This window comes from Rousettus aegyptiacus, unplaced genomic scaffold (assembly GCF_014176215.1).
Source record: "Rousettus aegyptiacus isolate mRouAeg1 unplaced genomic scaffold, mRouAeg1.p scaffold_m13_p_16, whole genome shotgun sequence".
Classification (NCBI taxonomy): domain Eukaryota; kingdom Metazoa; phylum Chordata; class Mammalia; order Chiroptera; family Pteropodidae; genus Rousettus; species Rousettus aegyptiacus.
Window position 1 is genome coordinate 7612134 of NW_023416291.1, and position 24578 is coordinate 7636711.

A 24578-nucleotide genomic window follows, 5' to 3' on the forward strand; every position below is an offset into this window, starting at 1 on the left:
ATGCTGTCCCTTGAAAGAGCAGTTTATCATGTTTGTGTAAAGTGAGGAGTTTGGCTTTTGCAGTTGTCTGAATTCAAATTCAAAAAGCAATATTCAAGTGAATTCTGCATAACAGTAGAATACAAAGTCTGCAGAAAATCTAGGACGCTTGTTTATGTGTAGTATAAATGTCACCATAGGCCAGGGAAGTGAATGGTACCAAACTCAATACTGGACTATTCGGGACAGATTCAAATAGACTGTTAGTGATGGGCTACCATTGGGATAACAAAAATGCATGAATGTTTGAGGGAAAAAAATCCAGTACAACATAACGCATAACAAAAGAGCAAAAGCTTAGGAGGAAAGCAAAGTTTCAGTGTTTAGCCATATTAGGGCAGATGAGAAATGCAGTAAACAATATTAAGACTAGTGAGTTGTAGCAGAATTCAAACCCATTCTTAGATTTTTTTATTCTAGGTAGAAGTGACTTAATTCATAATCTAAGCAATCATATTGGACCAGTGACTTCTGATAAAGAGATTTATCTGCGAACTTCATGGACAAGGAAAACATCTGAGCGACCTCTTCTAGAGTCAACTTAGGAAACTTCCGTGCATAACTGCAGGTAAGTCCACAACTGGATCCTTCTCACCGTGACAGGTAAGATGGATGCAGCATGCATCGACCTATTTTCTAACTCAAATTCACAAGTCCTCATATTGTTTTTTCTCAAAGTATTTCTTCATGAGAAGATATTTTATAATATGATTGCTATCTCTGTAAGGTAAGTCAAGGTTCTATTGTTAAAGCATGTAATTAAGAACAGTTCAAGATAAATAATTAAACATTTTAAAATAAAAAAAAAAACTGAGAGTAGTTATGAAAACAACCTTGAACTTAAAAGGATGAAATATAAAATATAATCTAAGTGATTTCACAAATATATGAATGCATTTATACTGTGTAACTATTGTTGAGGAAAAACATAAACTTGTGTGATTTTTTTCCCATTCAAATAGACTTCCATTTGAAAACACAAAATTCTTTTGTATTCCTATACTGAATGGTAAACGCTTTGTATGAGAGAATTATTTTATGGTATTGTTTGATCTTTCTGAAATTTTTCTTATGCTTTTAAGCAGATACAAGGCATCCTAAAACACTTGAGTTTTAAAATAACTTGTATTAAAGGAATAGGCAAGATCGAGAATCTAAAATGCATCCTTATTATTTTTGCTATGAATTAATCTTCTGTATAAATTCAGAGCCAGTTTCTTTCAGGCAATTATCATAAATGCTCATGAATTGTGTTCACTTTCCATTATGCTGCGAATAGTCAATACTAGAACTGCGGTATAACAACTTAATCAACATGCCTTAATGCTCCTCGATCTCTTATGTCTAGATTTTCCTAAGCCAAAATGATTTATACGCTTCATATCAAAATTACAGGAGCAAATAACGGGAAACTCTTTTTGGTGTTTTCTTTTACCGTAAATACAAAACATAATATTGGCATCCTCTAACTTACAAACAGGTCATGTTCCAAACAGCCATTTTAAACTCAGGTGGAAAGAAGAAAGAAATAAGAACGCATTTCCTTACCCACTTCCAAAAAAAAAAATGCAGAAAAACAGTATAGCTGATTCAAGGAGAATAAAGAGAGATTTCTGGCACACCAGGATTTATGACCAGAAACTTACACTCTCTCAGCTGAACAGGTTTTCTCAGTATGCTCTCAGTGCTCTCGCTAAGCAGTGTGTGTACTCCTGCTGCTTTTAGCCATCAAGGTGGGTGAGCAAGGTGGCGGAGGGGGGGGGGGGCGGGGGCAGGCTGATAGGTGAGCTGTTTCCTTCAAGTAGATTCAGTGCATAGATTCTTTCAACTGATTATGTTGAATTCCCACTGCCATGATCCAGCCATTAATAGCTACAATCAACCCTCACAGGGCTCCACTTCTGCTCAACTGAGACAGACAATAATAAATGCAAATATGACAGATCGGAGGATCATGGTAGCAACAGATCAGGGCGATGTGGTGCAGAGATATTAGGTGGATTCTTTAAACTGAGTAGTGAGAAAAGGCGTTTGTCGGGAGATGACATTTCACTTGGAGCCAGGGGGACAAAAAGGACTTGACTAAGAGGAAATTAAAGACGTGTATTTGTGGTGTTTAAAAACTGGTGGCTTAAACCTAGTGACAAGCAGCGAAGTGGTGTAATATTAAAAAGAGGCACATTCTATATAAATTTGCAAGCCAGGATGTAGGGTTCAGATTTTATCCCAAGTGTCTGGTGATGCAAGTGAAGTTTTTAAGGTAAATAATACTGTGGTTATCAGTCGAAAAGATCACGCTTACTGAAGTTAGCTCAATAATAAGAGCCTATTCTCTTTTCTATTTTTTATTGAGTTTTCTCCCTTTTATCCTCCTTTCGTTCCTGTGTTTCTCTTTCTTTTGTATTTATAAAAACAACAGATTTTAAATCAAATTTGATATCATGATGTCTGAACATCCAGTGTAATTGCATTTCTAAAATGTAAAATATCCCCTTAAAACATATAGTCTTCCATTCATCCAACAAATATATACTGAGTGTGTTCCCTGTGTGAAAACTAACCAAGATACCAGGTATAGAGTAGCAAATACAAGAGACAAGGATCCCTGACCTCAGAGGAGTAAGATAGACAATAAAAATGCTAAATATAAATATATATAAACACACAGCAAATAAGATAGTAATAACTGTAAGGAAGATGAGCAGAAAAGGGAGGTATGGAATGCTGTCCGATGAGAAGAAGTTTTCATCTCCACACAAGGTTGTCAGAAAGACCTCTTTGAGATGACTTTCAAGCAAGGGCTGAAGGATGAGATGTGCCTTGTGTAAACATAGGACAAGAGACCCTCAGGCAGAAGAAAACAGAAGTGCACATGCCCCGAGCTAAAGGCATAATTGCTGTGTTTAAGAAGAACAAGAAGGTAGCATAGATAATCTCAGTACCAAATCCTACAGAGCCTTGAAAAGCACTGGGAAAAAAATTTGTTTTTATCCTGAGAAAATGGGAAACTTTTAGAAAGTTTTGATCAAGATACTGATAGGATCTGTCCTAATCATAACAAGTTCCCCCCTGACTGCTTTGTGAGAATAAACTTAAGAGAAGGGCAAAGGCAAGAATAAAAAGATCAGTGAAAAGATATTAAATGATAAAGGCAAGAGATAAAGGTTGCTTAGATCAAGTGGTGGCTTAAAAGGAAGAATTAGCAGGTTCTGGATATATTTTGGAGGAGGTTCCTATAAAACTTGTAAAGAAATTGGATGTTGAATGTGAAAAACAAAAAAAAAAAACAAACCATCATGATGATTCTAATTTTTGTCCTAAGCTAAAATAAAAATGAAAGAGCTGGCTTTAAGGGGAGGAATGTGAGAGACATGTGTTTTATTGATTAAGAGTAAGGAGTGGAGGTCGACTAAGGACTTTGGCTTTGAACATGTTTGATTTACATTTCCACATGGAGATGGAATTTAGGCAGGTATGTGAATTACCAAAAGATCAATTGTTGCATAGATAGTATTTGGAGTCTTGACAGAAGTTGAAGTCAACGAGAAAGTTAATGTAGGGTAAAAAAAGATTCAGAAATGATGCTTAGGGTACTGAAATTCCAAGTTCTGGAGATAGGTTTTGCAAAGGAGATGGAAAATGAGACCCATCTAAAGAAAATGATAAGATGGTTGTGACTTATAATAAAAGCCAGGAGGGTCTAATTGTGTATTTGCTGTAATAAGCCAAGACTGACAAACTAATAATTGAAAGGTGGATCTTATGACCTAGACAAGGACATTTAAAGGGAATATTAGAATTAAAAGAATTATTGGAGATGATTCAGCAGAAAATCAGAAGAGAGAAGGTACAGGCCTTGATGATGGAGATCTTTTTTGGAGTATGTTGTTTTGCCTAAAACGAAGGGGGGGAATATGGGAAAGATACATAGAGTTTAAGAACTAACATTTTTTATTTTAATTTTTAGTGGGAAATAGAAATATTTTTATGATCATGAGAGCAATCTAAGAGGTAAAAAGTCATAGATAATGCAGAAAGAGAACAAAAGCTAAAGTGTTCTGAGCACGTTTAAGGTGGGCTAGGCTAAACTATGGTATTCTATAGTTTGGGTGTATTAAATGCATATTTGACTTATGATATTTTCAATTTATGATGGGTTTCTAGAGACATTATCTCATGATAAATCAAGACGCATCTGCAATATACATTTTCAAAATATTACACAAAGATTACTACATCATCTAGCACATAGTCAGAAACCCGTACTAGCTAATATTAGAATTAGTGTTATCACTATTATTGCTAATATATTTATTCCCATATTATTTATTTATAATTTCCACAATTATACCAAATTGCTCGGAATGTTATCACCATCAACTCCTCCTTTTGCTCACCAAACTCTATTACATTAATTACCTATTGTTTACCTCACTTTCAGCGTGTTGATTTGGGATCTGCAACAATAATACAATTCCATAATTGTTACCATCTCCAATTGTAATTTCTTTAATGATGGTAACACTGATTGACCAGAGTTATTATTGCTAAATTGTAAATCCAAACAAAATGTACTTACCGCATGTTCTTAGATGGCTGTCTACAGCCTCCAAAAATGACCTGCGGTGCCCTCTGTGGCTTTGCGCTCTCGTCTCCCAAAATCATCTTTTACATCCCATACCTGGCAATGCCAAAATACATAAAATCATCAAAAAATGCTGTATTTTGCTCTATTTCTGTGCCCAGCTAATTCTGAAACAGCTCTTCAGATTCAGATCAAATACTACCTCCCTTTTTTTCAGCTACATGAATACATCTTCAGACTATGCAAAATAATTACTGATGAGTTGTGAGGATGACACAGGACATCCTCTGTGGTCAGCCACCCAGGCTCTACTAGTCATTTAAGTGGAGATCAATGATACTCAAAGGCAGCTATGCGTTTTCAAAGGACTTTCCTAATCTACAATTCTGTAGACATTTATGAAGAAATTTTGTTACCAATTAGATCCTAGACAGCAAAGTAATCAGCTTAGGAAAGAAAAAAAAAAAAATGTGTGTGTGTGTGTGTGTGTGTGTGTGTGTGTAACAATTTCAATCATGATTTTAATCAACTAAGAGAGAGTATGTACTTTATTTTTTTTATATATATTAGTTTCAGGTGTACAATACAATGGTTAAGCATATATATATATATATGAAGTGATCCCCCCAATTGGTCTTATACCCACCTGGCCCTATACATAGCCATTACAATATTATTGACTGTATTCCCTATGCTGTACTTTGCATCCCATGACTATTATGTAACTACCGATTTGTACTTCTTAATCCTTTCACCTTTTTTGCTCAGGCTCCCTTATACCTCATCAAGGCTATCTTTCCTAATGACAAGCAGTTAATACTCTGTTAAAATAATAAAATTACTCATGCTTACCATTATTTAGCACTTCGCTGATTCTCAGATCTTTGAGAGAAGAAATTGCGTGCTTATTTCTAGTCCTCTGTACTTTCAGCAATACTGGCAGGATTAGAGAGGTACTATAAACAGTGGTGAAATGAGTATTTTAATGAATTAACTAATGAAAAATGTGGTATTCTTTTGAGTATTAAAAAAACGCAAATAGAGAAGCAGTGAAAGGCTACTCCTAAAAAGTAATACTAACAAAAATGATTTTTTAAAGAAGGCTAAAGATACTTAAAATCAAATCTATAAATAACTATAATAATGTGAAAACACTTAAATTGTATTAATTAGGAAACTTTCTGGTTATTAAGCAGAAACAATAAAGCCGTTCATTTCATAGACATGTTAAATAGGATATTATGGACAATTAGCAAGTTGAAAAAGTTTGCTGACCTAGCTAATGACATTAGTGGCATCTGACTCAACATGTGAATAAGGTAAATAATCCCCAAAGTATAAATATGATGGATTGTAAAGTGGCCTTGTTAGGTTTAGCAAAAACTCTAATCTTGACCTACCACTTTACTTCCAAAGCTAGTCAACATATCCTTAAGATCAGTTCAAATACTTCTAAAATTATGCAGAGTTAATTGCTACGTAATAGGTATTTTCAGACTAACAGGTCACTGCACCCATTTTAGATGATTAATTTAAGGAAATAACACCTTCGAGAATAGCAACGTAGTGATTTTGTAAATGGATAAATGTAGATGATATTGAGGAAGCATGATGAGAAATAGATTCTTATGACATTTCACTTAGGTGTTGGATTAATTTTAAAGAAAAGGTACTATTACACTATTACTCTTTCATATGTGTTTCAGAATCAGTTAGACTTTTAAAAAAAATTGTTTTTGACAATTTTAGTACAGCCTGGTCTCTGACTTCTTTGCCCAGAGAACCATTTGTAGAAAGTCCACCAAACAGAGTCTCAGGAAGAAAATACCATCTTTTTTTCTTTCTTTCCTGTGATGTTACCAAAATGCTTGTGGTTTGATCAGCTGTGGTTAAAAACTCAGTGATGCATTCCAAGATAAACAACTGACTTCAAAGATTTCATGTCATTCGGAAATACTGTCCAGGACCTGAGGCGAAAGCTCTTTCCCTTGCTTCATGTTTCTGTGAGAAACTTCTAAATCAATGCCTCCAAGAGGAATAGACTTCACCAAGTGTGATCTCTCTTTCTTTTTAACTCTCATTCTCCCCAAGACGAACAGTGTCATTTATCTGATTTTACATATTGTTTTAATTTCCGTTGTTTCCTAATTTCTTATTTTAATTCATAGAAATATTTTCTCTCAAGTTATTTAATTCGAGAAAATAGAAATCTGTAATTAATGTTAGTTAGCTATTGCTAATTTTTATATTTCCATATTATAATTCTTTTCTTGTTTTACAAAAATGTTATGCACAATTCCTGTATTAGCTTCCTAGTGTGATTGTAACAAAGTACCACAAACTGGGTGGCTAAAAAACAAACAAACAAACAAACGCAGAAATGTATCTTCTCCCGTTCTGGAGATTAGAAGTCCAAAAACATGTCAGCAGGGCCTCATGCCATCTGAAAACTGTCGGGGAGAAACCTTCCTTGCTTCTGCCTCACCTCTAGAGGGAGTCTTCCATTCTTGGCATTCTTTGGCTTACAGTGCGATCTCCATCATCTCCATCATCACATGGCATTCTCCCTCAGGCTTTCTGCGTCTTCACATGCCATAATCCTATTATGAGAACACTGATCCTATTAAATTAAGGCTCATACTATCCCAGTATGACTCCACCATAACTAGTTCTATTTAAATAATCCTATTTCCACATAAGCTCACGTTCTGAGGCCCTAGAGTTTAGGATGTGAATATTTCTATTTGAGGAAAACAATCGAATCTACAACAGTTCCACGTAGTTCCTCTGTGGCTATTGGACCTTTTTTATTGTGATCAGATATTGCATAAAGAATTGTGTGAACAGAATGTTTTTTGGGGTAGGAGTAAACAGGATTTACAAATTTCTAATCAGATTCTTATGTGCCCCTGAGGTAATAGGAGGTTGATGTAGACGATAAAATGGCAGCTTCGCCCCCGCTGAAACTCCGACCTGTTGAAGATTGTCTCAACAGAACATTCTTGGTTTCGTCCATGGTTTTCTTTCTTCTCTTGAAAATCGGTGTTCTAATCAAAAGCTATTAAGAAAGTCTTTTCAGTATCGTAAAAATATACATTAAGAAAAAGTAACTGTTCTTGGATTTTGAAAAGCCAGATGCCAATTTTCATCAATTATGTTTCCATTATCCTATGTTTTACACTATTTGGCAGTTATGCTTCAAAGATTGTCAGTGGTGGTGATGTCATTGAAAACGGAGATTATTTTATCTCTTTATTTCTTTGGAGATTTTTTCTTGAGGGTGTGGACTTAAATATATTCATGTTTACTTTGCACTGAGGGTTATTTTTCAATTTGATTTATTAAAAATGTTTTTCTGAAGTGGATCACCTAGGAAAACAATATTAAAAAACAATACTATTTGTGATTTATGTAAACACAGTAAGATGAATTACGTAGTAATATATTTTAGGGTGTTGTTAATGGCAATCATTATTTAGAAGTCACAATTAATTAATCAAAATGCTATTAATGGTAATAGAAAATTAATAGTAAAGAAATGTGAGTTATATGACCTTTCTCAAAAAAATAAAAATAGACTAGGTACATATTACTGAAGCATGAGTATATTATAATCGATCATAAAAACAACCTACACAATGAGTATATTTGGCTAAGTGAGCAATGCACCTAAGGATTTAAACTGTTTCTTCAGTTCTATGGTAATAACTCTATAAATATGAAGAATCATGTGTTCACAGAAGATATACACTAGATGACCTTGAGATCGTTTAAAACAGCAAGAAATTTTAACCAAGTTAAATGTCCATAATAGGAGATTTTAATATAATAAAAAATTACTCAACAATAAAATTTGTATTTTATAAAAAATATTTAATGACAGGGAAATTTTATAGTTTCACATTAAGCATAAAAAGCAATTGGAATATATTATGTGTAATAATGCCACATTTAAAATTTATAAATCTTAATAAATGTGTGATAAGGACACATTGCATATAACAAATAAATCCAGAAATATAAATAAATAAAAATATAAGTAATGTAATATGATATAATACATTAATAATATAGATGTTTTCTCTGTTCAGGTTTTTTAACTGACTTTATGTTTTTTAGAGCAGTTTTAAGTTCATAGCAAAATTGAGTGGAAGGTACTAGAGAGACTTTCCATGCATGTGTGGCCTCTCTTTTTATCTTATTGTCAATGTCCCCTCCTGAGTGGCATGTTCGTTATAACTGATGAACCTACACAGACACATTATTATCACCCAGAGTCAATGATTTTTTTTTAACAGTTTACCAGAAATGCTATTATTTGTATTTTCATTCAATTTAGGAAATGTATTTGGGCTACATGCTGTATAAATTAGTTAGGCTAGTTTACGCTCTGTTGACTACTAATTAAATCTTCTCTCAGTCCTTGAACATAAGAACGGTTTATTTCTCAGCAGTTCTATGAATCCCATCCTGGTTGACAGGTAGAGGTGGCATTCTACTCCACATGAACACATAGCGACCATGTAATACATAACGATATGACAATTTGCTTTGGAGATTTTAGAACCAGAATTTTGAGAATGTCTCTTCTTCTTTAAGGAAGGTTGGGTCGGGCGGGGTGAGCTAGGAGGAGAGAGGGAGCGGGTATAAAGGGATGTCAAGGAACCAAGAGAAAAATAAGTTACTTGATATCCCAACACATGAATTTTGACAGTTTAGGAAAAACTATCTGAATTTATGACCTAAGAGTTTTTTTTTTAACTTTAAAATCTTTATTAAATGTTCTTAAAAATAAAATACTCAATTTTAAGTGCTGTGGCTGTTTTACTCTTAGCAGTGTATTTGAATAGCTTTATATATTTTTTCAAAAATCATAATCTTTCAAGAGTGACTAGTTTTGTCTAAAGCAGAAATTTGTAAATGAGTTATAAATTTAAGAACTACCTAAGTAAAATATATTGAGAAAATATACATGAATATAGTTGATTCGCATTAGAAATAGTAGTGAATTAAAGAAAAAACAATAATCAGAATTAGTTATCTCACTTCTTTAGTACTTCAGAAAATATTTGGATCCTTAGTATATTAATGAAAAACTGAAAAAAAATATTTTTAGAAATACAATTTTAAATCCAAGCAATACTTTAGAGACTATAGTTATTCTGTATATGAACATTTATATCTTCTTGCTGTGACAGTAATAACTAAATCATTTCAAAACACACACAGACTTCATTAAAGAAAAAACATCTGAAAAGAGGTACAACAGAAAGCCTCGTCCTAGGAAAAGGAATTGTAATAATTGTTTATGAGATGGGATATGCTCCCATTTCTACTGTAGTATTAATACCTGTCAGACTCCAGAATCACTTATATCTTAATTGCGCTAAACCATTAGACTTAATTGAAAAGGAATACAAGTCGTTTAAAGCACAACTGAACAATTCAGTGAAAATGTCATTTGTCCTCTTTTCTGATGTCATTTTACAGAAGTATGAAAGAAAATATTGAAAGCATCTTATTTCTCTTGTGGTGTCTTTTTTTTTTTTTTTTCCACCTCAGAGAAATTGCTAACCCCCAAATCATAACTTTGGTGTTATACCTAAGAAAACCCTCAACACCCAAATTCATAACTCTTTGAAGAATAAATTTCTTGCCATAAATTAATATCATCTGGAAATGATTTTTAAAATACGCTTTATGCAAAACAAACCCCCGTTCTGAGAATGACCTGCGTGTATGACAGTTGTCCCACTGCTAGATGAGAAGTGACCCATCAGTTAGCTGGTTCGGAACCCCAACACAAACTGCAGCTTGGGTGACAGACTCAGACGAAGCATAAACTGCCATGAAAGAAACGAAAACATTTTCTAGGCCTCCTGGGCATTATTGACAGATTTCTACTGCTTTTTAGATAGGATTCTAATCAGCAGGAGATCTCATTTGTAAAGAACCCTTTATTTAAACATAATAAAATGCCCCATTAAATTAGGGGAAGCCCAAATGTTTTCCCATTAATATACTTCTGGGTAGGGAATCGTTGCTATAAAATAGTTTGAAACATTTTTTGGCTCATTCCCTTAAACTAAAACTTGAACTAAAGAACAAATATAAATGTGCTTTTAGACCACATAGGGCTTATTCGTATTTGAAAGTCAGTAAGCATTTGCACACACCTAGTTTTATGAGGATACATTTCTTCAATTAAGAGCAAAATACTATTTTGTTAATTCTCTAGCATTTCAGAAAGTCTGCTATTTCCATAAATAAATCCTGTATGAAGTCTCCTATATTAAAATAAAAATAGATAAATAAGTGCTCTGTTCCCTTAAAATAAAAGTTCACTGTGTTATCTTGTAATGACAGCATAAACAAGTCACACAAATTTTGAGAGATGATTTTTAATAAACCTCTTTGTAAATAAGAGAATGGCACACAGGGGAAAAGTGGAAGGCTTGATTTCAAGTGCGAATTTGAAAGGAAGTGTTTTTTTCATTTTTCCGAATTCATGCATGCCTCTTCTCTAATGTCTGCAGTTTTCAATATCTGCCATGCATCAAAATCACCCAAAGAGACGAGAGACACAAAGAGAAAAGTTAGTGGACTCCATACCCAGAGGGTCTGATTCTGCTTATTTGGGACAGAGCTTGGCACTTCTTAAGAGCATCCCAGCGGCGTCCAAGGCACACTGGGTGTTGATAGCAACTGCTTTTAATGAAGGGCGATGACCAAGTGAATATACTAATGTGAACAGAGGCCCCATGTGACAGCTAAGTTCTAGGGTTACATTCCCTAGATTCCGAATCTTTCTTTTCAGGTGGCGTTGATTCTATTCGTGGTCCAGGGATCAACTATCTTAATATTAACAATTATATTTTAACGTAACTGTCACCCAATATAAAAATCATCAAACGAAATTATAATTTTAGCATCCATTAGAAGTCTGGGGATATTTTTAAATTTTTACTCATTGCTGGATGTCAACATTTAAAAAACATTTTTAGTTAATATAAGAAACATTTTTAATCTGATGTGACAGAAGGATCACTCATGCAAACCGACTTGAAAATTACCTTAGTTCTTCTTTTAAGAAAATTTTCTAAAAACTAACATCTCTCAGTTACAATTCTGATGCTTTGCGGAGCTGCTGTCGGAAGAAGCAGTTTGCAACACCCAGACCACAGCAGCGAGTTAGTATACGCTACATTATCTACTGCAGCCTGTACATTTTGGACAACAGTTTACTATGACAGTCTAAAGTAATGAATTAATGTTTAAAAGATTTATACAAATTTTGTCGCAAAACCTAGCAAATTAAATAGTATAAGACTGTGAGTAGTTAATAGTTACGTCTAGGTCTTTGCATAGTGGTGATTGTCTACTCTACAGCCAGAGTCACTGCAGCTTACCCTCTCTCTGCCAGACACCGATGTCGTTGATGACGTCCTCCTCCTGCATCCTCCTCCTCTCCCACACCTGTTTCTTCCGCTTCATCACTGACACCCTGAATCCGTTCCCCACAGTTATTGTCATATTACAAAATGTCTTCATTCACCACATAGAAGATAAATAAATCATGAACCAGATTCTCACTGAATATATACTTCGATTCTTAATCATCCACAGTTTTAAAACCAAAAGGAAAATACAGTAGCATTCCCTTCTCAGGAGTTTTGGGAACACAAAAGCCATTAAAAAGAGCGTTCTGTTTGCTTATTTCTATTACTTGACGACTTTCGTAGCATCAGTCTTTTTTCTGCTGTTCATCTCCCTGCCCCCACACCCCGTGCTGTGCTATCTATCTATGATTACTAGTCCTGGAGAAAGCAGGGGTTCGAATTATCGAAATCAAACTCATCTTCTGTGTTTTCATTAACACCTCATTTGAGAAATAGCGTCAAATAGAAATTATATTGTAAAACATGTAAACTTGGCAACATCTAAGCTGGACATCTTTCAACAGTTTGGGAATAGGTTATTCGTACTCTGGATCACATATATGAGCATATTAATATTCTTAAAATAGTCAACAAACAATAAGGGATGTATACATGGTGGCCTTTTCCTTCACATATTTTCAAATTCTCTTCAACCTTCCATTTCCTTGGAAATTCCCTTCTGGCCGTTATTTCATTTATATTTATCTCTTCAAGACTCATACGTTGCATAGATCACATAATACCTCTTTCCAAATAGAGCTGGACAGAGCCCACTGCTCCCTTTTAAGATTAGTAACTTTTTAAGAATGTTTGATCTCTATTTGTACAATTTCTATGCAAAGGTTATTAGGGCAAATTTCAGCCAGCGCTAAATGCAGCCTGCAGCTACACCAGCGTATAAACACACCTTTCTAGAGAGTTTGCGAAAACCGAAGAACTGCTCTTGCTTTTAACTGTTGTTTCTTTCTCTGTTTCTTGACTTCCTTCACAAGTCTGACTCATTTTCTGCAGCATTTTCCATCTGTGTCACTGGCACACGTCACATTTGCCTGGTCCAGAGGTGCGTTTGCATGTAGCATCAGGACTGTCTTCCTCACCGTTATCTTTGAAGCCAAACTCAAATGATGTCCTGTAGCTATGGGCCTGTGAGTTGTGTTAGAACAGGATGTATCAGCCTGCCAGCATCGATTGCTAATTGTTTTGTAATTAGATTTATTTTTGCACTTATATGTGGAGGAGTCTGGCGGCAGGGGGAGGGGAGGCTCGGGGAGTCCCAAGATGAAGGCTGTCGTGCTGCTGGAATGCACCCGTGCATCACCTCATTGTGAGAACTCACCCACAAGCTGCCATTGAGCTTCCCAGGGTGGCGAGGTGCTTTGTCCCAATGATGATTCTCTTACACCCTCCCCTTTATCCTTCCAATGCATTTATCTCAATAAATCTTGTGCATATATCAGCCCATCTTGGCGACTGCTTCACAGAAGTCCCAAACCAACACAATGGGGTGCCAGATTTATGTATAATACCATTTCCTTGGAATCTTTGTTATTTCTATAATATCACAATGCATCGAAATCAAAATGCATTATGACAAACTAGGGTTTATTTTAAGAATGCAAGAAATCTACCAGTGTAATACATTTCAACAACACGGAGTTACCATAAGCTCACATCAACAGATGCTGAAAACGCATTTGATAAACTTCAAAGTTATCTCAATAAAGATGCAAAACGGAGAAAGATTACATAAATATAATAAAATCCATTTACTCAAAGACAACAGCAAATATTATTCTAAACGGCAAAGCACCTAAAGGAATCCTACTCAAACTATAAATTGATCATGGGTATCTATTACGACTATTAATATCTGAGCCTCCGAAGTGGTCCTCAGGATATCTACAGGGATAGCTGAGAGACATAATCTATATTATGGACTTTGAGTATAACATAATAGTTGGGTAGATTATTGTCTTCTCTTCTTCTAGAAATCATGTAAAGTCACAAGAAAAATAAGAAAACAATGGCCTTGTCCATGTTCCCTAAAACTTGGAGTCAGATGGGATTTACAGATTCTGGAGTGTGAAGCTACTCAGTCTACCGAATCTGTGCAGATGTGATTCAAGAAGTGTGAAGGCTATTTAGTTGGCTCGGAGGTGGCAGACTCCGGGAAATAGTGCAAAACTATACTTCCCACAGATAAAGAAATCATCCTGGGGGGTAAACACTGTATCTCTTATTTGCTCTAACTAGATCTGTAACTCTAATGGATTGATACCAGGAAGAATATGTTCCTGCAGAGCTGGAGAGAAGAGGCATGGAGACTAGAGAGTATCAGGGGACCTCAGCAGCAACAGGTTTCCAGTGTCAGCAAAATGCAGGCACTGAATTTGATGTGCTTACCAGGAAGTGAAGAATTCTATTTTGCAGTGACTTTTGATAAAAGTGAAACGTCCAGGGTTGTCAGCAAATGTCTTTGAGGTTCAACTCTGTACAAAGAAAAACCAGAGATGAATTTTCAAAGAGCACACAGGCTTATTTGTAGGAAGCTGTCTGTCCTTAGGTCAGAAGAACAATTAAGAGCATTCAACTTTGACCTCCTTTCCAAAGAGGAAATTCCTCCAAACTAATAGTCTAATAAAAAACAATATATTCAATAATGAGTAACGATACAGGAAATGTTAGACCATCATTGTCATCTCATTATTAGAATAATTTAGAGAAGAGAAACAAAGCTTTCATGTTGCCAAAGAATGAATTAAATCCTAAAATCTTTTTGGAGCAAATGCTAAGCATAAATTCAGTCATGAGTTAACGAACACATTCACACTTAAGTCTGCAATCATTGGTATGATGGGAGATCACAAAGCAGAAGTGTAAAAAGTTGGAGGAGAAAAAATGGGGGGAAAATGTGAAGACACGAAACATGGACTTGTAGGACCTTGGTAAAAAAAAAATGAAGGAAAAAATAAAGCCATTGGACAAATATAGATGACATTGGAAGTGATGCCAGGGAGAATCCATCAGAGGAAGTACAGTAGTGACGTGGGGAATAGAAATGAGAAAACTGACTCAAACGCAGTTCAAGATTAACTTGGAAAAACATTTTCAAGGGAAATACATTTTTAAGAGGGTTGTGGGAAAGCACCTTTTATGTGTTATTTGTAGGAATACAAATTGATACAACACCTTTGGAGAGCAATATTATATATATATATAATATTATATTCTATATAATATCTGATAATTATAAAATGCTTAGTCTTTAACACAACTTTTGCATAAGAGAATTTATGATACAGCTATGCTTTCGTGTATGATATTCATGACAACCTTGTTGGTAATGGCAGTGTTGAAATCGTAAAGATTAAATGGATTAGGTGCGCTTTCATACATTCCAACAGTGGAAAATTTTAGGGCTCTAAAAAGGGTTGAGAATGTGTCTATACACTGAAATAGAAACACATTTTTACATATTTTTTTTAACGAAAGTACAAAGTAACGTGATGAACTTTTATACATAATTACCTCTGTTAGAAATAAGGAAGCCATCGGATTCCCTGTGTTTGTTTACTTGTGCATACAGAAAACAACTGTGACCAGAGTGTTAAGAATCCGTGAGAGCATGGGGACAGACTGCTGGGTAGAAATGTGATAAGATCAATATTCATTATTGATCATTTTTTAACTTTTAACTTTGGCTTATATGATTGTGTTATATGATTTAAAAGAAGCTAACACATCACAAAGCTAACGAATAAAACAAAAAGGGTATCTTGGGGGTAGTTTAAGCAATAGAATGACATAATTTGTTTCATGAATACAAAAGGACTTTATGGAGACGATGAATCTGAAATAAAGTGGGTGGATTTGGGATAAACCTTGAGGAAAAAGCTATAGGAATTTTGAATCATTTCCTTCATTTACTCCTTCGACAAATATTTACTGAGTATTTGATATAAGTACTCATTATAGTGTCAAGACTGTTTTAAGGCACAGGTCATCAGATGTTAGCAGTGGCGTGGGAAGGAAAAAAATCAAGGGTGATTTTCAAGGCATTACTGTAAACTTGAAAAAAACGGATGCGCCGCATGCTAATGTTGGTACAAGAACCTTGAGGAAGGAGTTTCGATTTCAATATTTACTTTAGTGATATCTTTCTGGCATTTAGGTGAAAATGTGAGGCAAAGCGCTAAGACATATTAATACGTAATTTTTTTTTAATTTTCTTATTTAACTTCTCAGATACTGTCTCCAAAAATATGGTGATATGAGGCATATGATGTTTCTCTATGGGAAACCACGATATTTAAAAATGATAACTCTACTCCTAATTGAACTATAAATACAATTCAACCCTAATTAAAATCCTAGGGTTTTTTAAAAAGAGTTTTAAAGGTTTATTCTAAACTTAATATATCAGGGAAAATGTGTAAAACTAGCCAAAAAATTCTAAAAAGCAAAATTGAAATTCTTATCAGAGCATATCAAAATGTTATAAAATTACACTCTTTACTCTGATAATACAAATTGTGCTCTGATGTTGCAACAGAAATGATCAAAAACTGATTGCATTGCAATGTTATTTCAAAATCTTCAGGCAGAGTGTGTGTGTGAATGTCGAGGGAATTGGGTAGGCTGTGAGCGGTTTAAGCAATTAATATTTTCTCTGAAAGCATTTCTTTCTCTTTGTTTGGTAAAACTGCCTTTGCAAGGAAAAATCCTCACAATATGTAGCTCTGTGGCAGTTTACAGTGTCATTCTGGCTGATGCTACCTGCCGCACCAAGGGCATAGCTCTAACATTGTGTCAGGCCCGTCACTGCAATAGCTCCTGGCATCGGACGTGAGTTTTATAATCCCATAGTGTCGCTGTTTCCAAGAACTGAGGATCAGCACATACGAAATTGATTCCAAATGATGTATGACACATTTGCTTCATGGTTCACCTTTTGTCTCCCGATCGTATTTTCCAGTTTAGAAGGTAGTAGTAATCTTGCCAACTTGTCTCATTCATCCCGTCTGGCCCTTTCTTTTGCACGTTATTTCAGAAATTCCCGAAGAATAGTATGTATGTGAAATTCTTAAACTGTGTGGGTTCAAGTAGTACACCATTTTCAACATCATCTTAGCTAGTTTTTAAAATTTTCAGGAGGCAATAAGACATCTGTGTCTGCGTTACTACATCAATGGCGTTTCCCCCTTATGTCTTTTAAAATAACAAGCTAAAATTTAGAAAAGAAACAAAACGAAAATACAAATACACAAATCTTATCGTGTTCTCTGATTTCTGTTATGCTACTTCGATTCATTTGAAATCGCAATTTCCACAACAATTTAAATAAATAAATCTATTGATAGTCTTTCATATCAATAGTTTTTCATAAATAATAGGCTTCTTAAAAATAAAATATTTTATTAAGGGTCATGACGCATACACAGAAATGTATGTGCATTGAACAAACATATAAACACATTAGCATGAATCAGCCATTTCACAACTATGGTCTAGAAAGAGCATTGCCAGCAATCAAAGGTCTCCAGGTTTTCTTGTTCCCTTTACAAATAATGATCCCCTCACCTTTTCCTGGATTTTATTATAATCACTCTCTGTACAGATTTATACTTATATCTCTAATTAAGATCTTTAGGGGCCAGTTTTCGTACTCTGTATAAATAGAAGTGCACATCCCATTTCTTGTCATATGGGTCTGCTGAAGAAGCATCCCATAAACTTTTGTTCATCTGGAAAATAAATACATTGGTCTCTATTTTTGAGGAGTATTCTACTATGTTGCACAATTCTAAATTCTCTCTCTTTTTTTTCATTGTTATTTTGAGAGCAAAATTCCCTGTCAACTTCTATGTGCAAAGAAGAAAGTAGTCCTCTCTGTGACTTTGGATATTTAAATGGTAAAATCAGGACTTTCCCTTCGCCAGGCTGGGGAACTGAGTGCTGAAGGAATTCTGGATGTCTGTTCAAACTTCACAACCCAGTGTGCAGGACAGTGGGAGATTTCCTTCTGTTTTGCAGAAAAATTGCCAGGGTTTGGGTTGCCGTGGAATCTGGGCTCTCTTTCAGCCTTCATAGCCTTTGGACATAAGAGAGCAGGAGGCAGTGAACCCCTAGAAAGCCTTCTCTCAGAAGACTGACTTAGAGTGAGGCCCCACCTCACTCTAAGTCAGTCTTCTGAAAGCCTGGGGTTTCTCTGATACTCCTTCTCAGCCCTCCTGCTCTGTCAGATGTTCTGAGGCAGGTGACCTCGCCCTTGACAAATCCTGTCTCTGTGACACGGGGTGGGGGCACTCTCGACCCTCCTCCTTGCTTCAGCTTTTGCTTCGTTTCCATGAGCATTCAGTGAGCGCCTGTGAAAAAGAGGCTTCAGCAGGTGGGTCCGGATTCATGGGGGATTCACGAGGTGCCTGGCACTCTGGAATCTGAATCTGTCAGGCCGTCCCACGAGTAGACGCTGAAAGCTTCTTGAAAGTTCCGCAGCTTTCACCTTCCTTCGTCACGGTGGTCTTGAGAAATCTACCCATTGTTCCACCATGTGCGTAAGAAGCTCTCAGCTGAAGAGCCTTCCACTTTCTGGAACATAACTCCATTTAGCTTCCTTCGAGTCCTCAAATTTCTCTTCATTTGAAAGAAAACAACAATTTCATAGCTCGGTCAGGTCGTGATGTTTGTTAGTGTGAACGCACAGTCCCTTGCTGATGATGTCCATATCCAAACTGGAAGCTGAACATGTTCTCAGGTATTTTAAATTTAAGGTTTTGTTGTTATGTTTGCATCTCACCAATGGTTTTGGACTTGACTAGACAGCCAACTATAAGCGAGCTACATCTGTTCATGATAATTTTCAATGCGAATGCCTACACTGAAATGCCATTTCAAACACTAGCTTCTTGGGGGTATTTGTTATGGCCGTGGGGGTGAAAATGACAGTCCTATCAAGAGAGCAGAAAGCTGTCTTCATTATTAAACACTTGCATCACATTGGTCATTTCCAACCACAAAGCATATGTTTGGGGAGAGAGAAATTATTTCTCCAGACGGAGTTCCAGAGAACCACTCGCTGTGATAGTTTGGGGTCAAACTAAAGAGGCGATAGTTGCATCCTTAATCTTTTATTATCTTATAGTAATCTCTTATTTGCCACATCTAGACAATTTTATTACCCAGTCCTTAGTCTCTCTCGTTCCATTATGTCCTTTATTGTGTATACTTCCATGACCATATTGAACAGCCAAAAACCTACTTTAATCATATTAATTCTTTAAAAAAATCAGTGTCAACTCTGAATAGAATAAAGATGGCAATCACAAAAGCTCTGTGATGTGAATAACATTATCATCAGCTCTGTTTTATAGGTAAGAAATAGCATAGAGAGACTGAAGAACGTACCCAAGTTCGAAAAGTTCATACGAAACTGAGTTGGTTATTTGAGTCTTCTTTACAATCTAAAACAATTAACCAAGATATTATTCTATCTCAGTTGATAGAAGTATTTAGAAATGATAGGATGTAAGCTGTATGTCTAATTCAATCATTTCAAAAAAAAAAAAAAAGGTCAAGATTGCTTTAACTCTCTTTGGCTTTATTATAAAATCATAAATTTCAGGACGTTTAGATCAATTTTGGCTTGGTAGTTTAATTGGAGAACTTGACTTTAACTTGCTGTGATCATTTATCTTTAAAAGTCAAGGCGCAAGATTAGTCAAATATTATTGTCTATATGCTAATGGATATCTGGTCTAACATTAAAAGCAGCTGGAACTGATTTGGGCAGTTCTTCCTCCTTGAATGTAGTCAGGGCAGAGGGGTATGGGTCAATTTAGTGCTCAAAATTTAACATAGTAAATGTTCATCCAATTCCTGGTCTAGAGAATTTTGAAAGGAACAATAATAATTAGTGTGTACTCCACATGTATTACGCGCCAGGTGTTATCCCAGTTACTGATTATTACCAAGTTCAATAGTTATTGGAGAGGTTTTCTTAGGATATACTATGGAAAGACAATTTCCTATTCAAACTTACAGTTCTAAAGCGATAAAATGCATGAATAATAACTATTGTAAAGTTTAAAACCATCTAATGGAGACTTATGCTTATGCAGCAATAGAAAAAGAAAACCCATGTAATGCACTGAACTTTCTAGAGGTTCGGGTCTGGGACGATTCTGTGCAGCACTGTGTTACTGAAGACTTTTTCACTGAGAGATGCAAGTTGAATTTGAGGAATGACCCTACCTGAGCAGCAAGACCCTTCCTTCAGCCCTTAAGTACAGTCTCACAGTGTTCGGCACTATACGCTGTGTAAAATAGCCATTCAATCAAAGCATATTGACTTGATGAATAAAATTAGTCCTAGGATACACAGTAAAATTTAATCACTATATAAAAGTGAAAAATACAGTATTCGAACTTAGGCCTGTTGGAGAGTAAACATGTCTAACTTTATAGTTTGAAGTTATAAGATTGGCACATTAATCCCAGTCCTATAACTGACTCTCGAATTAAACTTGTGTAAGTAATTAACCTCCGTGTGACCAAGTTTGCTCATCTGTAAAACAGATACAGTAATTATTATCAAATACTTGTGGGCATAGTGTGAGTGCTAATGAGGTAATTTCTAAAAGTGAGTTTCTGGAAAGGTATTTTATATTTACATAACATCTTACTATGCTAGGTTATTTATTTTATTTTTATTATATACATCCAATGTCTCAATTGTTTGTAGAATATTTTTTTTTAATTTGAAGTTGACCAGAGGTCGAGCTGTTGAACAGGAGTTGAAATATGCCAATAATTGAAATATTTATAAATATCTCCTTAGTGTTTTATACATCCGTTTTAAGTTGAACATCTTTTTGAGGAAGCAATCTTGTTTTCTAAAAGTTCACAATGTCTACATTTTCACCTTACTTTTTTGACCCAATAGTTAGATGCCAGAGGCTGCTGTGATCTGTCTAGAGAAGGGTCACTCACCCCAGCACTGCTCATGCGCTGGGCGTGTAATGCTTGCTTCGAGGCGGCTGTCCGTGCACTGCAGGATGGTTAACAGCATCCTTCGCTTCTACCCGCTAGATGTCCGTAACACCCCCTCCCCCCATTGCTGATGCTCGAAACGTCTGCAGATGTAAGCAGCTGTCCTCCGCAGGGCCAAATCGCATTCAATTGAAAACCACTACCCTAGAGGAATCAGACGGCCTGTCCAAACTGCGAGGAGCTATCAATTTAAGCAATCTTGACACTAAGAGAAATGCACACGTGTACACACACACGCGCGCGCGCGCGCGCACACACACACACACACCTGGTTTGCCTGGCATGGTCCTGATATACACTTGATATTCTATCATCAGGTCCCATCGCCATTCGTACTAGGTTTTCAGTTTTGTCATGGAGCATCATCACTAATCCATGTAATGAAACAAACAGTAGCATTTTATCCACCTACAATTTGTAATTTCAGTTCCCCTCCTTCTTTTTTTCTTTTTTGTTCTTACAGGGTGTTTTATGTGTGTGCAGTGAACAGAGATTTCACTTTAAGACATTGCTCATTTGAAAGATAAACTCATTTTTTTTAACTCTGCCCTTTCCTGAGACAATGTGACTACAGCCTCCCGTCTAAGCCCAGCATGCTGTGCAGGGTGCGGAGGAGTCGCTAACGTTGCTAACAACCCCTTCGTAGCAGTATCTGTAAACACCTCTTGTTGAGTGACACATGTCTGGTAAAATAAACTGGAGCAAGTTAAAGCAAAGAGAAGATTAGTGTGGCGCAATGCTGGAGAGGGAAGGGGGGTGGTTAAGGAGAGGTTTTATCTTTTTCTTAGTTGTAGTAAAGCAATGCTAACATTTTATGGCTTGGAAATCGGTATGTTCTCGTAATATAAAAATTCAAGTGTGACATAAGCAGATTTCAGCTTTAAACGTCATTCTTCTTCCAGTGTGGAGAATGAATTTGAGTGAGGCCAAAATGAATATGTGCACATCAATTAGGCTCTAATAGGGTCACAGATATAATGGGAGACAAGATGGTAATTCGGTTTCAAATCGTGATGACCGAAATGGGAAAAACACAGGTACTGAAAAGACATAGGATGGCTGGGGGATCAAGACGAAGAATTGACTATGTGGAAGAAGAGAGACCACGCTGTAGAAAATGAATTCTAGGTTTCTGATTTAAACGACTCGACGAAATCAGAACACAGTAGAAAGGTTTGGAGACGATTACCAGGGATTGCAGGGTCTTTAAAAAACTCAGGAAGACTCTTCACGCAAGAAGTTGGATATAGGAATGCCAAGTTTGGAGGAGAAGTTTGGATTGAAGACAATAGACCTGTGACTCATCGGAGTCATGGACTCAAGTAACGTCATCTAACAAGGAGAAGAGATATGGAATGTAAGAGGGTGACCATTAAACATTTAGAAACATGAATATTTATGTGACAGATGAACTAAATCTTAAAAGGAAATTAAGAAGAAGAATGGATTAGCAAGGGCACCGAAGGAAAAATCAGATGATTGCAGGGTCGTAGGAAAGAAGAAAGGAAGCAGCTCAGAAATAAAGGAGTGGCCACGAGCATTAAACAGTATTAGAGGCGTAATAGAGATGTAACAGAAAATCTCACACGACTTTTCACTTTGCACATAATTGCCAGCTTTAGAGAGCTGTTTTATGACGATTATTGAGGTTAAATCCAGATTGCCATGGCAGGTTCCCAGGAAAAGTTTAAATAGGAAGAGGAAGAGATTGGAGAGGATGTGAGGCAATGGCATCACTAAGAAAATATTTTCTTTTGTCATGATTCAGCCAAAGCACGCATGTCTTCATTAAAATTATAAAGTTCAGTTAAATCTTTATCCTATTAGGAAATGTTGTAATGTTCTCAGGTCAGTGAAGTTATTTTTATTTGATGTCATACTTGATATTAAAATATGCTATATTTTAAACCCGATCTACCAGTCCGTGCTTATTAGAAGATGAAGAATTCTATAAACTACATCCATAATAATGTATAGATAGTTTTACAGTGATATCATATATCATTAATAACGTGATCTACTACATATGATGCATTTAACTGATAGATAACAGGTTATATTAGTGATGTATATAATGAGATAAAATAATTGATTAAATAAGTAATTAACAGATGCCTAATTTAAAATAAAAGAACTTTTAGTAGAATTCTAGAAGATGAATGAACATATTATTTACCAATTTAACTCTTTAAAATGAGTTATTGAATATGCTTATTAGTTTACAGGATATTATAAACGGAAGTAAAAGCTACATTTACATATAAGTTTTTTGTTATTTATCTTCACTCAGATATTTGAAAATGCCCCAAAATGACATTCTGTATCAAATCATTAACCAGTATAACATTGTGGCTTAGGCGTTTAGTTGCTTACGTTTCCCTTTCAAAAACACATGGCAAGTTTGTAAACCAGAGTTGTTCTTTAAAAAAGAACAATTACACTGTGTATTTCATTTTTTAAAGACCAAAATCACAGAATGGAAATTAGACTTTCTAAGAAAGAAAAGAAACTTTAGGATCTTTATAAAATTTAAAAATGCTAGAGTGGAAATCGATTTATTCTGATGACATTCGTAGGAGCAATCTACTTCTATATTTACCAAGGGAGAAAAAAAAATAGTTTTAGAGAAAAGGCAAAGGACAAGTAAGAAAACAAAGCTTATGCAACTTTCAGCTATACCATAGGGTTGGATGGCCATAATGGAAAACAAAAGAAATGCCAGGAGTCGGTTTAGTTCTCAGGTGCTACTGGCATCCAGCAAATGCCACTGGAGCCTCCAGACTGGTGCTGGGATGAGTGTGGACCCTCCTGCTGGGCTGAAGACAGGGCCATCCAACCAGCTGATTACCAGGTTATCCAGGACAGATCACCCTAGAGCTGCTTTCTGGGTAATGCCTATTGTCATATTTAGAGAGAAGGGGGGTGAGGGGAAGGGAGCAGACTCTGGAAAAAGAAATTCAAAATGCATATAATTAATGGAAGTATTAATATCATGAACACATAAAAATTGAATAAAGACTACTAGAAATGGATAAAATATTTTTGAAAAGAATTTAGATCTTATTAGCAATCAGTGCAAAATGAAAACCATTTGGTCAACAATTAAAAGTGTGATAATCACACGGATTGGTTAAGATGAGAAACAAACTGTGATAACTGCTAACATGCGCATAAATCTGGACAACCACCTTGAGAAATCATTATCTTTTTAAACGGAAGATATACAAATTCTGTGATGCAAAAATTTCATAAATGTGCACCAAGGAACACATATTAGGATGTTCTTCCAAGCCTTAAATTATCCAAAAAACTAGACACAGTGCAAGTGTCTTTCGAAAGTAAGATGGATGAATAATCGCAGAGTGTTTAATTTAATGTAAATGAATGAACTGCAGCCCTGTGTAGTACTTACTGGACGGGATCAAACTCGAGGACTCAGTATGGAGAAATAAAAAGTCGTGATAGGT

At 35.6% G+C, this 24578-nt stretch overlaps 1 long non-coding RNA gene across 4 annotated transcripts in view; it reads right to left on the bottom strand.

Annotated features, from left to right (window-relative positions):
- The window catches only part of LOC107516238, a 35931-nt gene extending 20716 nt beyond the window's left edge, over nucleotides 1-15215 (bottom strand). For 3 of the 4 annotated variants that reach the window (XR_001598231.2, XR_001598233.2, XR_001598232.2), the window contains exons 1-3: nucleotides 12034-15215; nucleotides 5477-5580; nucleotides 4619-4720 (exon numbers count right to left, since the gene is read on the bottom strand). This is a non-coding gene — a long non-coding RNA (uncharacterized LOC107516238). The remainder of the gene's footprint in view (nucleotides 1-4618; nucleotides 4721-5476; nucleotides 5581-12033) is intronic. The other variant, XR_001598234.2, reaches the window with a different exon arrangement.
- Between the last annotated feature and the right edge of the window lie 9363 nt (nucleotides 15216-24578).